This window comes from Sparus aurata, chromosome 11, assembly GCF_900880675.1.
Source record: "Sparus aurata chromosome 11, fSpaAur1.1, whole genome shotgun sequence".
Taxonomy (NCBI): Eukaryota; Metazoa; Chordata; class Actinopteri; order Spariformes; family Sparidae; genus Sparus; species Sparus aurata.
Window position 1 is genome coordinate 14551017 of NC_044197.1, and position 14930 is coordinate 14565946.

Consider the following 14930-nt stretch of genomic DNA (forward strand, 5'->3'; position numbering starts at 1 on the left):
GGAACCGCTGTTCAGGGCCAGCCTACTCTGGAAGAAAGAGTCAGGTGCAGTGCCTGACCTTCTGGAGGAAAAAAAACACCAAGGGCCCTATTTTAATGGCATTTGGGGCATATATGGTGCGTCCGACTTTTGCCCTTAAATAGCAGATAATCTGGTTGCGAAGTAAGGCGCATTTCGCAGATTGTTTGTTTTAAGACCTAACTTAATTAGTCATGGGTGTGTTTTTAGGGTACCATAAATTAAACCAATCCACGTGTCATCTCTCATTCCCTTTAAAAGCCAGGGGCTCCAGGACCTGGTGCCATTAAACAGAGGCACTCGTCTTTGCTGTGGGACAGGAAGGTAATCCTTGGCTGCTGGACCCTCTGCCCTGACTGTAATCTGTCTTATCAACAGATCTGATTGACTTGGGCACAAATGGTCACAGACAAGGTTATATTTTATTCACATTACGTTTAGTCTTGTCCACCAGTTTCCTTCCTCACTCTCTCTTGGAACTTATTGTCTCAGACTAATGAAATGCATCATTACTTGAGTAAACTTTTGAATGTCTTTGGGTTTGGACACTGCTGGAACTTTGGTAATATAAGTACACAATTCAAAAAAGTATATCACCAAGGTCTTCTCTACATTTCAGCCCAGGCTGATACTGTATAACAGCACCTCCAGTAAAAGAAAACAATAAAAAGATTTAATTCTGTCCACAGGGTAAACCAACAGTACTTTTTTTTTCTTTTTTAGGTTTTGTTTCTGTGATTAAAAAAGGTGAAACTTCTAGGAGTTATCCATCTCCCTAATCTCCGTGTAAGTTAACTTGAAAGGATTTAAACACAGCGTAACACCTGCTGTTAATACAACTCCCCGATAAAGCTGACATCAAATGTCTCAGATAACATCACTGCTTATCTCAGGAAATTAAATGACTTCTGGAATATATGAAAAAAATTAACAGATTTAGCTTCCCTAAAACAGATGCAGGGAAGCTGGAGACAGCCAACTATTCTAAATGAAACCTTTCACCTATAATAACAGCTTGAACAAATACTTTACGGCAGCCGTATTATAGCATTCATATCGTCTACTGTGTGTCTACAGAGAAAATAAACTTGTCCATCTGATGTTAAACAAGCACTGAAACGGTGATTGAGCTCATGACTCCTGTTTGTCTCTTCCTTTTCCCACTCCTGATTGGCTCGCCTGATGCAACAACAGCGCGCCGGTTGGTTTAGGATTAATGTGGTTGCCATGACAACATGCCGGCCGTAGAGCTGTGTTGGAATGGATGCGCGCGTGTGTGTGTGTGTGTGTGTGTACACTTTGTTTGAAGTGGCAGGCCTTTTCAACAGCTTTGATCAGGGAAATGTTTGTAGTGGGGGCAAACCTGGAGAACAAACAGGACTTCAGAGAGATTAGCGATCTGTGGAACACACACACACACACACACACACACACACACACACACACACACGCATGCACACACTCACGCATGCACACACACACACACTCACACACGCAGATAGGCTGTCTGGAAGTCAGCTTTTTTGAATAAAGTCAGCCACGCACAGACAGACAGCGTCTCAGCTGACAATTAAACTCTTTCTATCATTCTCATGTGATGAAGATGAGGAGGAGGAGGAGGAGGAGGGTGGGATATAAGACGTACTCATATCTACTGGGTGACATTCCTCCGTTCTTCCCTTCTCCTTCACACCCTTTACACTGATGTTCTTGAAGAAACAGACCAACAACAAGTGATGTAGAGTACAATTCGTGTGTGTGTGTGTGTGTGTGTGTGGGTGTGTGTTTGTGTGTGTGTGTGTGAGAGAGAGAGTATGTATGCCACCCCTGCCGGGCTAGTGTAAATCTATCAGTGCTGACGAGAGGCCAGGTGAGTGCTTTAGCAGCCAAGGTGTGACACACGGCCCCCGCGCTCCTCCATCATGCTATACTAAGCAGTAGCATGTGTGTGTGTTGTACGTCAGTGGACTGTTTGTATGTGTGTGTGTGTGTGTATGTATGAGAGGAAGAGTCAAATGTGCAAGCCAGGAGCTGTGATTCAGACAAATACACTGCACTGCCTGGGCGGCTCCCGACCCAAGCCCAGACGGACAGCACTGGAGCTATTCTCAGAGCAACAAGCACATCACTCAGTCCCCAAGGTAGGACAATAAGTCACCCGCTAAGGTCGCAGGAGGTGTTATGTCTCTCACTGCAAGTAGTTTAGAGTTTGAAGAATGGAGGTACACGGCCGAAACAAATGGCAAATGTGCTCCTCATCTCGGTTCAAGCAATCGGACAGAGTGGTAAGTCATGTTCCCAACTCCCAAACTAACACGGGCCATCAGAATGATAAAACGTATCAACATCGTGAAGGGATCCATAAAAGGATTTCTCTGATCCGTCTGTCGTACACTTCACGTGCCAGAAAGAGATGGATACTGTGTTATATTTCACTTACAGTACAAACTCAGTGGCTCTGGACACAGTGTGTTTAATTTAGAGAGGATTTACCGGAGGCTTCAAGTTTTAAATATCACACTTTGCTGATTACTTGACCAGGACTGGCTTCCAAACTATTTGTGATGTCATTAAATCACGCTCGCAGCTCCGCCTCTCAAAATCAGCTTTTTTGTGAGCACAGAGAACATTTTTGACTTTAAGAAATGAATGTGAAAACAGCCTTCTATAGAACGTGAATAATTTTACACAGTGAAGCTCAAACTTTCAACAGTAACAGGAAGGAAAACTGACCGGGGTGGGACATTTAGGATTTAGTTTTGTTTGCTTTAAAACCAGGGGAACAAATTTTATTCATGCAAAAGAACACTGCAAAAGACAATAAATCACAGAGTGGAGAAATCTGAGGGTCTGTTCCCTTCTGCACAAGGAGCCTGAAGAGAGGTCGAGACGCAGGAAAGTGGGGTGGTCTGTTCATACCCTGAGAAGTAAGCCCCAAGGGAGCAGATTAGAAAATGGTGATGCAATATTAATTGGTGATGGTGCGTGCCAGGGAGTGCAGGGTTGTCCGGGGCTTGTCTCCCAAAGGAAAGGCTGTCAGGAGCTGAGAAAGACAGGCAGGATGAGTCCCTGACCTTGTCTGTCAGCTGGTGGAAGAGAGGAGGGCTGGGAAAGGAGACCCCCAGTCCCACTGACACCCAGATCAACACTCTGCCAGTCCACGGCAAGCCTGCTGGGACACATCCCGACAACCAGACACATGGAGTGACACAGTGAGAGAGACAGACGGAGTGAATGTGATCCCCGTGGTCGAACACTTACATGAAAATAACAAAAGTGATAAATATGCTAAACTCTTACTGGACGCAGTGGTACTGTCGTGTTGGAGGAAGTTATGTAATTTCACTAATTATTGCTTTGTAACATTTCACCCACAACACTGACGGCTGAGCGGAGAAGTGTGAAGATAGTTTTGTGAGCATGCTAATATGAGAGGCCTGCTCCACAAGATTTATGATGAATTACAACTTTATTGAGTTGAAAAAACATATTCTAAATTGCCACTATCATATGTGTACTTCATGGCATGATTCAAACAGGATCCAAAAATGCTTTATCTCTTGGCATTGATTAGTGTACATATGAGCCGGTCCTCTTCCATGGAGTCCAACTTGGAACCTTTCTTGTTCTTAGCGGCCATTGTAGGGAAGGTTCAGACAAGGGGTATTCAGTACGTTGCGATCTGCAACCACACGGCTCGGTACGAATGAGTCCTCCACACTGGACCTTTAAGTGACAGTTGTTATACTTTAGTCATGCTGTTTGCTATTGTTTTGTAATTATTGTATGTTCAGTTTGTGCTCAATACCATGTGATCAAAGTCTTCTTGGTACACATACACAAATGAAATGAAATAAAAATGTATAAGATACTAATACAGTGTGGGTACAAGTATGTACAAGCACAAGTATGTGTGTATGGGTATGCCACATACAGTACAATGCAGACAGGTTTTCTTTTAATGAGTTTTTATTATTTATTACCACGTTTTTTGGCCAGGGGTTGGTAGGCTTGGGTTTAGAAATATTACGTATACAATGTGTGTATGTGCAGAAAAAGAAAGTAACTGAACAACAATACAACTGGCACCACATGTTGCTGCGCACATGATGTGCACTCGCGGCAAAATGAGAGAGCAACTTTCCCCGACTAAGATCCTGACACCGAAAGAACATAACAGATGCAGCACTTCATAATGATTTTGGATATCTTCCTTCTCCATGGTGTGAAAACTGCGTATCAGATAGTGTTGGTGGTTGGAGAGAGGGAGCGAACAAGGCACCATGAGCATATGGGCAAGAGCTTCATGTCATCTGGGGACACACAAACACTGGACACATGTCAGCCTCAATTAACCCTCTCCCATCTGTCTGTCTCTTTTCCTCTCACTCTTCCTTCCGCTACTCAGATCTCAACTAGGTCATGCAGTGCAGTGAATCCCGACATACAGGGCTCCACATGAAGAAAGAAAACAACCGAACATTATACCTGCACAAAGACAAGAAACTTCATTTTTTCCCCTCTGTGTGACTCTAAATTCTTTTATTTTTCTATCCACTTAAACCATCCCCATACAAAACAGATCTACTGTAATAAATTATCAATGCTATGGACTTCAATAATTCAGGTTTCCCAGCAGTGTGTTATGCTGACAGTGTCGTGGAGTTCCCTGACATACTGTTGAGTGTCCCTCCAGAGAGCGTGTCTAGGTGTCCCTGCCTTCAAACCTGTCACTGCAGCCGAAAGGTTAACACAGCCATGAATGTAGAGAAGGAAAACTTATGATGGTAGGTGAGCGAACACATTATCTGATGAGTGCACTCTATATGTGCAGCACCATCCAATAGAAAGTCAGGTAAGATATAGTTAAAACAGAAGATAAACACACCAATTCTCCTTGCCTTTCAGCCCCATTTTAGTCTCTTGATTAAATCCTCCGCCACATTACGGTAACATCACTTCCTCTCATCCTAAAGCAGAGGTGAGGAGTTGATGTGTGTGAGCCAAAGACGGAGTGAAACGTCTATTTCCTTGAGTCTGACAAACGAGGCCCTGGCTGCGCACTGGTGTTGGCAGTTACCCATGAAAGAATGCATCACTCCAATTGGCTCGCCTGTCCTGCCTGTCACGCAGCTGCACGTTCTCCTTCCACTTGTAGCATGAACGCACTCTCACACACTCACTCACACACACATACACACACACACACCACAAACATAAACAGGAATTACATGTCACAGTTCCTATCCTCCACTCCTCACCAGTCTTTTCTCATCCACCACCAACACCTCATGTCGGATCCCTTCCTCTCCCTCTGCCTGTCGTCCCCTCTGCCTTCCCCTCTTCACCCCCCCAACCCCCTCCCCATCTGAGATCAACACCTAGATGTGTGCAGGTGCAAGGCTGCTGGCAAACTGTCAGCTTGAGTCTCCGTTACTTAAAACACTCGCACACGCGCAGTCTCACACACACACACTCACAGCTTGGCTCCGACATAGGCGCTTCCCACTCTGTGAACTGGTCTCCACGCAGCGAGCCAGATCACACTCTCACTGTCAACACATAAAGGCAGACTAACAGCGAGTGTGCTAAAGGTTGGGAAAACACTGGCTGGGGACACAGAAGGAAAATAACATGGAAGAGAAAAAAGTAAAGACGAACAAAAGAACTCTATTTGGGCAAAACATGAAAAAAGGCTTCAATGAATAGCATTTCAAAAAGAGCACTTTAAAATCTCGACAGGCTCGTGTGCCGTGGCCGAGCGGACACACAAGCCAGGGTGAACTTTTGTGTGACACATCCCCTCTTGACTTGACATCCCCATTTCTATTACATTTTCACATGAAATCAAATAAAGGATAGACAAAGGTGACACGGTAGACTTTTTGACGATGTGATAGGGAAATTATATAAAGCACTTCAAAACATGTACAGAAAGAATAAAGATGAATGATTAATTGTATTAGCAGCTGGGTGGAAACAGTCCTCAGGATAATAAGAGTTTATTTTGAGTACACAGATAGAATTAATGCAATGACTTATGAAGCAACTGCTGATACAGCAGAAACTTATGACAAAAATGTACTTTACTAGAGATAAGATCAAGAAACTGGACTGCACAGTTTCAGTTTCAACTATAAATACTTTACTATATTTATATTTCCAAAAATATATTGTTTTTGACAATTGGCAGAAACACTTCCGACTACCCCTTTGTATTTTTTCAAAACGCTAGTTTGAGGATTGATTGAGGTATCTTTATGTCTTCATTGACATCTCTTTTTTTCCTTTGGTGGTTCTTAAAAACCTTTTTCTTTTTTTTTTCACATTTTTCTTAATCAGCATTGAAATGACAAGATTGGAAGGGATTCATGTTGTGCTATTAGAAAACTGCAAACTAAGTCATACTTGAGTAAAAAAATAAGACATTATGATAAATAATACTGCAAGTGCAAGTCACCCATGCATATAGCACTTGATCGATAGTATCAAATGCACTAACGTATCTAGAGGAATTTTCTGTCACTAAATGTACTGAAAAGCATCAAGTAAAAGTAAATCATATCTACGTGCACGTAGGACATGATGAGTTTACTGATCATCAGATCAGATATTCAGCATCTGTTTTATCCAAATTTCCATAAATTAAATATATTTGTGCTATATGTGCTGCTTTGGCTCAGATGCAGTAAAATCATCAAACAAATGTACCCTTATTGAGTTATGGAAAGACTCTGCAAATACATTAACATATAAGGAACCTTTTGTGGGTGTGAGTTTGGTTAATTGTTGTATTTAGACTGTATACATTTTTTATACTACCAAATGCTACAAATATTAATATCCATTTAGAACTTTTATTTCTATTTGTGTTTCCTCTATGAGCCTGTTTTGTTATATTCAGCTTCAGGCACTGACAGATCGCCCACAGTGTGGTGAGACAGAACAGACAGACACACACTAAGAATGACCCCATCTGTGACAATGAGGATACACCACACAGATGAGATTAATATCAACTTTACTGATTGAAAATTAAACAACCAAAGATTAAAGATTGTGCTGATATAGTGTTAATAGTGGCTGGAAATGTAATTAGGTGTAATAAATGATTCTGTCTGCAGCAATGACACACACACACACACACATACATAGACCGTGTGGTGACCTCTGGAGTCGTGAACACGGAGTTAGTGTCAGTCTGCATGGCCCAGGGTCGTCTGACAGCTCTAAACAAGACTCTCATTAACACCAGGCCATTAAAAGCGCCTGGTGGCACGGTGTGTGTGTGTGTGTGTGTCTAAGGCATGGACTAGGGGGTCCAGGTTGACATTGAGGAGAGTAGACAAGTGTCAGTTTGGTCTTGAACCATAAATCCCTTCAGATCTCAGAACTGCAGCATTCAGAAATACAGCGACATAGAGAGTTAAAGGTTAATGAGGGAGTAGTAGCACACGTACTGCTTTACTCCACTGTCTTTATTTGAAAATATGTAGGTTTTTTTTGTTGTTGTTGTAGCCGGAAAGCCTTTAGGAAGTCAGTTGAGATTGTATACACACGGACAAAGCCGACTTTCAAAGCAAGTTGTGCAGGGGTGGAGTGGGGCACCAAAATCCACCAAGAAAATTCTGACCGCATTGGCCCACCACCGGCCCACCACCCAACTATGTAGAGAGGTATAGGCAACAATACTACTTGATCAGGTTTAGGTAGCAATACTACTTAGTTAGGTTTAGGCAACAAAACTACGTGGATAGGCTTAGGCAACAAAGATACCTGGTTAAGTAGAGGAAAAGGTCATGGTTTGAATTAAAACAATAGGTCAATGTTCACTTTCGGTTTCATACAGGACGCGGACAGCGATAATCACCCAAAAATATATATCCTCTCTGTTTGAAGTTATAAGTGACGAGAAACCCGATGTAAGTTGACGAGCACTTGGACCAGCCATACAACACTCTGTTTAGGACGTAAGGCACTGCGCCTCAGAAAAATAGCGAGTTTTCAAGGAGTCTTTAGTACATCTGGGACTAGAGTAGAAACATGGCGGATTCTGTAGATAGAGAACCCACTCCTTCTGTAGATATAAAAGTCTAATTTAGAAAGTATTAAAAAAAACCAGCAATGCCGTTTTCATAGCTTAGCTTTCTTGACTAGCCGGCCAGTGTTGTTCCATGCATATGAGGCTGAACAAAGCTAAGTTACGGACGTGTGGTTTGGAGACAAGGACGTTTTTAAACCTGGCACAGGGATGAATGTCCATGGTAACGGGAGATAGTTTCCTCTGCAGGGTGAGACAGTTGGAGATTCATGTCTGAGCAATGGTGGGAAACAATGGCAGATACAGTGGTGAGATAATATGCAAATGCTGCCTTGTGACAATACTGAGGGGGCACGCTGTCTCAAATTCATAAACAACAATGTCAACGTCCATCACGATGTTTAACTGCAGACATTGCCCAACCATATTGTGCACATCTAGAGGATATAACTAATTTGCAGCATTTCACAACAGTTAAACTAACACTCATTGCAAATACAAATACATTCAGAGCACAGACAAGGACAGACGTCTTGCTATCTTGCATTACGCAGAAAAAAAGAAGCTTCTTCACCATCAAGGTGGTGTAGTCCTTTTAGAGTTGAAGAGGTGAAGAGGAAATCACAGTGTATTAAGATTTTGTTGAAGCTGAAGATGTTCAGAAAATAAGGTAAATCCTTTACTGAATTTAAATGACTTTCTCTCGATCAAGTTCAGGCTATGTGTGCCGAGAAGAAGGAGCAGCATCACCTCCACTGCTGCCCGAAACTCCCAGACTCACAGTTACGATTATGAGGAAACAAGAGCCTGAAACAAAAACCAATTAAGCATTTCTTATTGCTCTGTTTCTACATATTTTTACATTGATTCAGCACTCTTAGTCGCAAATCTAAAATTACATGGTGGAGCTAACTCATCATTTTTCCATTTACTGTGAAAAAAAAAATGTGAATATGTTTTTCTTTTGTAAAAAATTACTCAGCTCATCTTTGACTCACTTGAAAAGAAGAATATGCTTCCGTAATGTTGTTGTTGGAGATTTTATTTAAGGCATTTTACCCTCTCGCACTTTCATCTTTCGTCTTTATTTGCAGTCTTGTATGTTTTATGTTGATTATGTTGGATTATTGCCTTTGCTTTTATTGTCTTGTGTACACTGTGCAGCCATGCAAGAGAGGGAACTGAACTTTCACCTGTTCACCCGGTACAAATAAGTAGAATAAAGACTGCAGAAGGAAGTTCACTATATGTCATGATCACACTTGGAGAATTGTTTGCTTAGTAGTTTTATTTACACATACACAAAATATTCAGTGACAGTGGAACCTGGCTAAATGTCACCTGTTTTCACCAAAACCTACAGTTGTACAGTGCTTTCTTTGTTTTTTTTGCTGTCTCAAATGAAATTTAATTTATTGCTCGTTTATTAGAGCATATTGTATTTCATCTACGTGGGTGCTCAATCAGCACATTACATTTATTGACACAACATTCTTCAAAAAGAAGAACCTGCGAGATCTGAGACTGCAAATGACAGTAATGATTTAATTGTATAAGACAAACTGAGAGGGAGGAGTGAGAGTTTGCAAAGTGGCAATGTTCATCCAATGCTGGCATGCATGTAGTCATATATGTGTGCCTGAGTGTGTGTGAGAATGTCTTTATGAGGGGAGAGACACACACAGAGTGCAAATGTGTTTCAGTGTGTGTGTGTGTGTGTGTGTGTGTGTTGGGGAGTGCCAGTGCTGCCAGGGTTTTCTGGAAATGGTATAATTTATCACACCTAATTAATTATACTCCAACACAGAGAAGAGTTATCCTTGTCGCTCAATCGGCTTCCGACTCTGCCTCCCTCTGTCAGACGACAGGAGGAAAGACCCAGATAAACTCTCAGAGCCTGAAACGCCCAATCTTTTTTTGAAGTCTCGCTCTCTTCGCAGGCTGATTCGCCATGCATGTTTAGCCAGCTTCACATTACCATTTAAATAAAGAGGCTAGCTAAATGACCACTGGTAGAACATAAAAAGAGAAATTAAATTGTTTTTCTGTCTCTTGGCACTTTATTCTTTTCTCTTTTTAGCTCAAGCTCCTCATCATTTTTAATATGTTTAGTCTGGGGGAATGGCTGATAAAAATGCGCGGAAGAATCCAAATGCAAAACGAACTATTCATCTTTGATTACAAGGTAAATTTTAATCTCTTTAATGGAGAACAATGACTCACAAAGCTAAGCAGACTTGAAACAAGTCAGGTATGTTAATTTTCCAAGGAGAATTGATTATGATAAAAAAAACAAACCAACAACAAACAAGAAAATGGCACGAAGGACCTCTGGGCATAAAGTTTGCTTCAAAAATAGACCACATGATTAAAAGGGATAATGTCAAACTATAGAGCAGCACTGATTAAGTACAACGGTGGCAAATCAAAAGGCCCCTGTGGCCTGTAGTGTATGTAAAAGTTATCTTGAGCAACATGTTTCTAATGCCAGAACTTTGCAGATAGCAATCAGTGAATCCAGAAAGGGAAATGTGAGCCGCAATTTGCGTTGAAATTTCTACTCCTACTCTGAGTTATAACTTAGTCAAACACTCAGACATGATACAGTTCGATTCAGTGAGACTTACACATCCCAGGGATATCATTAACTCCCACGTCCATCGTTATAAATGTCCTTAAATCCACCTTGTCAGACTTGGGAAATCCCGCTCTGAAAACATATGGCTTAAATAGTAATTTGAGGGGGATGGATGTATACAGTGACGACGTTTTCTTGCTCAGTTCTATAGATGCCGACACGAATATAGTTAGATCGTTGGTACATGAGTGAAAACACACCCATGACATCACGAACCCATCATCGAGGAGGTGAGCAGATTGTATTGGACTCAGATTGATTGCCCTTGAAATCCAACAAAATTGCTCAGTTTGTAACAAGCTTTATTTACTACATTAAATTATCATTAAAATGCTATTAGTGCAATTAGTTGATTTCCATTTTAAACAACGCATCTATGGTGAGAGAGAAGCATAGAGGACAGATAGGGGGGAAGGGTGAAGGAGAACAGGGATGGAAGACAGTGGAGAACGGAGAGAAGTCAAAGTTACAAGAGGGAAGAAGCGAGCTGAGGGGAGGGAGGAGAAAAAGAAGAGACGATATATGAGGAGAGGAGAGGTGAATCAGGAAGGAGAGAGGCGACGAGAGCAGTGGGAGATGAATATTAAGCAGCTGTAGTGATTAGGTTGGTGGTGCAGAGTGGCACTGTGACAGTGACATTGGCTGCCATTGGCAGCCCCTGCCATGGTGATTCACTGGAACCTGCTTCATTTGGGCCATAATTAGCTTAAATGTTCAGAGAATGAAAAATTCATCATCGCTTTGAATCTTGTTAATTGGGAGAGCCGTCTGCATTAATAGAGGCCATTTGGAAGCTCTGTGCTTAAATATGCGTGTGTGTGTGTGTGTGTGCGCGCGCATACACAGGTACGCACGTGTCCATGCGTGTGTGTATTTAGGGTAAGTGAGCTCAGTGTTGAATCCACTTACTGGAGGGGCTGATGGATTCCAAACTTTACCAGTTTTTATCATCGAAGCAGCCAAATAAGCTTCTTAAACGTGATAAGGACATCTGAATAACGCCGGAAGCCGAGAGAAAATTTAACAGCTGCAGTCAAGCAGCATATCTTATCATACATGCAGTTAACTGACAATGCAGGGACACGCAGCTGGATGGGTATGGCTGGATAGAAATTATGGTAAGGAGCATGTGAAGAGGAGGAAATGTGCGTTTGACTTGGAGCTCATCCATGTGTATTTCTGCCTTTCAAGACCAAAGGCAGAATTAATCACTATCAACTTATTGTCTGTTAACCCTGCAGTCACTTTTCAGATTAACACAGCAGCATAGACGGGAATATGTGAGATAATGTATGATTCATTACTGAGACATAATGAACACATTCTTTTTGCATATTTTCCACACAACTGTGTAGCTTATGTGACTCGGCTTAAAATAGAAAACAAATCTCTAAGAAATGAGACAATAAAGCGCTCGACATACAATTACACCAACCACCAATGAGATTCAATTAGAGGAGCATGAACTACAGTCTTTTGTTACTTTCTAATTATTTACAGGGAGAAATACTGCAGGACGAGCAAAATCCTTATGGCTCAAATGGAGACAAACTCAGTGTATCGCATCAGTCCCTGATGGACAAACTACACAAAACATTTCCGAAGAGCACAGATGGACAGATGGTCTTGGGCAGTTCAAACTAACCACAGATTCTTTCAATTTATATGTTATATATAAATATATATTATATGAACATTTTCACAGTATTTGTTATAAACACGTTCAAATCAAATTCATATGAGCTAACTCTCACATCAGGAGAAGGAGGGGATGGTGGTGGCAAGACAGCTAGGTGAGACAGCTGCCAAGTGTAAGAGTATCTGTGTTTGTGGCAACACATGCAGGTGAGCGAACGAGCGAATGTTCTTTTCTCAACACCAACAAAGTCTTTAACCTAACAGACATGTAAAGTTGTAACAAAAAGAAATGTAAAGTCTGAGGATATCTGTCGCAGAAACAATGCCAATGTGTATTTTGGTGATTGTGTTGTGTGTTTGCCCCTGTTGTGTCTCAGGAAACAAGAGGTTAGAAGCAGCAGTGAAGGAGGCCAGTTGCACTCAGGCTGGAGCCAGATCACTGTGACTGCAGAGCAACGGGAGAGAATGAAGCCTGCAATCAAGAACCGAGTGTTGGCTTTAGACTTTTAGTTGGTGGCCAGTGTGCTGTTAGTTGTGTTCAGCCTGGCTGGCTGTGATATATGGAGGGTGATTCATATTCAGTAATAAAACATGCCACTGTGTGTCCTTCCTCTCAGCCCTGTGTGTGTGCGTTTGTGTATATATGCTACTGGAAACATCAAACCTTGTTATGCGGCGGTAACATATGCACTGAGTGCACTCTCTCTGAACTTCAACTTCCAGGAGGCAACAGAATCTGCTGTATTTCACATTCAAAACAGTAACAATGTCATAAAGAGAATGCATTACTGCCACCCATTATGCGGCGCTGCTGTGTGCATCGTGTCTGCATGAAAAGCAGAAGGTGGTCAAGATGAATCAGACAATGTTCCAAGAAGCTCCGTAAAAGCAGCAAAATGACCCTATTCATTAGGTCGTGTGTGTGTGTGTGTGTGACATTAATACGATATGTCTCCCTCTATGCTGCAGTATGTGAGGAGGACACCGTGTTTATGCGACAGACAGCGAGGCTGCAGAGCTCAGCCCAGTCTGGACCAGCACAGCCCAGCCCCACTCGACCCAGCCGGCACTAATCCATCATCACCACCACTGAATCATCGTGCTGCCAATAAAGCCAGGCGGCAATACATTACAGGCATGTGGCAGGCTTTAGCGATAATGACATTGAGAAGTCCCCTTGGGCAGTAGGAAAAGCCAGGGCGCATGACACACTTGCTTACAGAGGCAGTAATATATGGAAATGCATCAGTGTGCTAGACAGGGGAGAGGAAGGGGGAGATGAGGGAGTAAGTACAGTTCAGTCTATTCACAAGGAAAGACGTAGGAAACGGCCCTCAGAGTGACCGCTTCCTATCAGTTTCCAATGCAACCAAATCCAGCATTCAGTGATGGGGCTCATTTTCGATTCAAGCCTCTCCAAACAAGCCATCTTAAAAGCAATCGGATGTGTCAACACCCCATTTCTGCTCTCACGCAGCTGAGTTGATTTTGCAATATGGTTCGGACATGGGACATGTCAGATACAGCGCTGCCAATCATTGGAAGAGGCCTGCAGCCTGGGAACTGAGCGGACAAATACAGTGGAGTGGACTATTGGTCTCTGTCGTCCAGTTATCTTGTGGCTGACATTGAGAACAATCTGCCAGTTAATCGCTCACCTTCATTGCAGATGCACACATGGAGTCCAAAACACACCAAAGAAACACAAATCTACAATGCAGTGGGGATGTGAGGGAGAGCGGGACTGATCTCTACAGCGACAGAAGTTGACAATGAAATGATGGAAAGTTGGAGTTGGATGTGGCGTGAAAAGAGTTTACACACCGATGTGTGTGTGGGGGAATTAGTTGTCATCTTGTGTCTGTCTGGAAATCTGTCCGTCTTCACGGTGTCACACTCCCGGGTGAGATGTTGTTAAAAGTAAATTGTTACCATTGTATGCAAACTCAAACCCTAATTTCAATCTTTTGCATTTAAATTAAAGGTTTAGTGAGTCACTGTGTGCTGCGAAATCTGCATTAGCAGAGGTGTCATTAAGGTTTTCTCAAATCCATTCAGCACGCATGGCTGTCAATTTGAACATAAAAACTCTTTTGACATTAGTTAAGTCGTGTTCCAGTGTAAAAAAATAAAAAAAAAAAAATAAAAAAAAACACTTTAAAGGCTTGAGGTAGATTTGCGCTTGGAGCTATTGACCAGATTGAACCCTGATTTTGTGGTTTTCAAATACACAAATTGAGGTGAAAATACTGTCTGTGGAAATGAAGTCACTACTCATTCAGAAACCTCTGCAACTTGAGAAAATGTGTCTCAACAGTGAACAATAAGGCATGGCTGCACTGATTTACTGAAAATTTGATTGAAACTGCCTCGGTTTGTTCCTTTGAAACAGGTGGTGCACTATGAAAGCAATAGTTTGACAATTTAAGGAAATACCTGTATTCGCTTTCTTGCTGAGTGTAAGATGATAGACATCTGTCAACTCAATCTGTTAAGTATGGGTCAGTCCATGCCAGCTCACCCAGAATGCTGAGCTTTTCCTACATCATGTCATGAGTTTTCTCAAAAACATTAAAGTAAAAAATACATTCACAG

The 14930-nt window shown here is 42.0% G+C and overlaps 1 protein-coding gene across 1 annotated transcript in view; it reads right to left on the reverse strand.

Annotated features, from left to right (window-relative positions):
* Positions 1-14930, reverse strand: part of agbl4 (AGBL carboxypeptidase 4) — a 294869-nt gene that overhangs the window by 45859 nt on the left and 234080 nt on the right. The window lies entirely within an intron of this gene.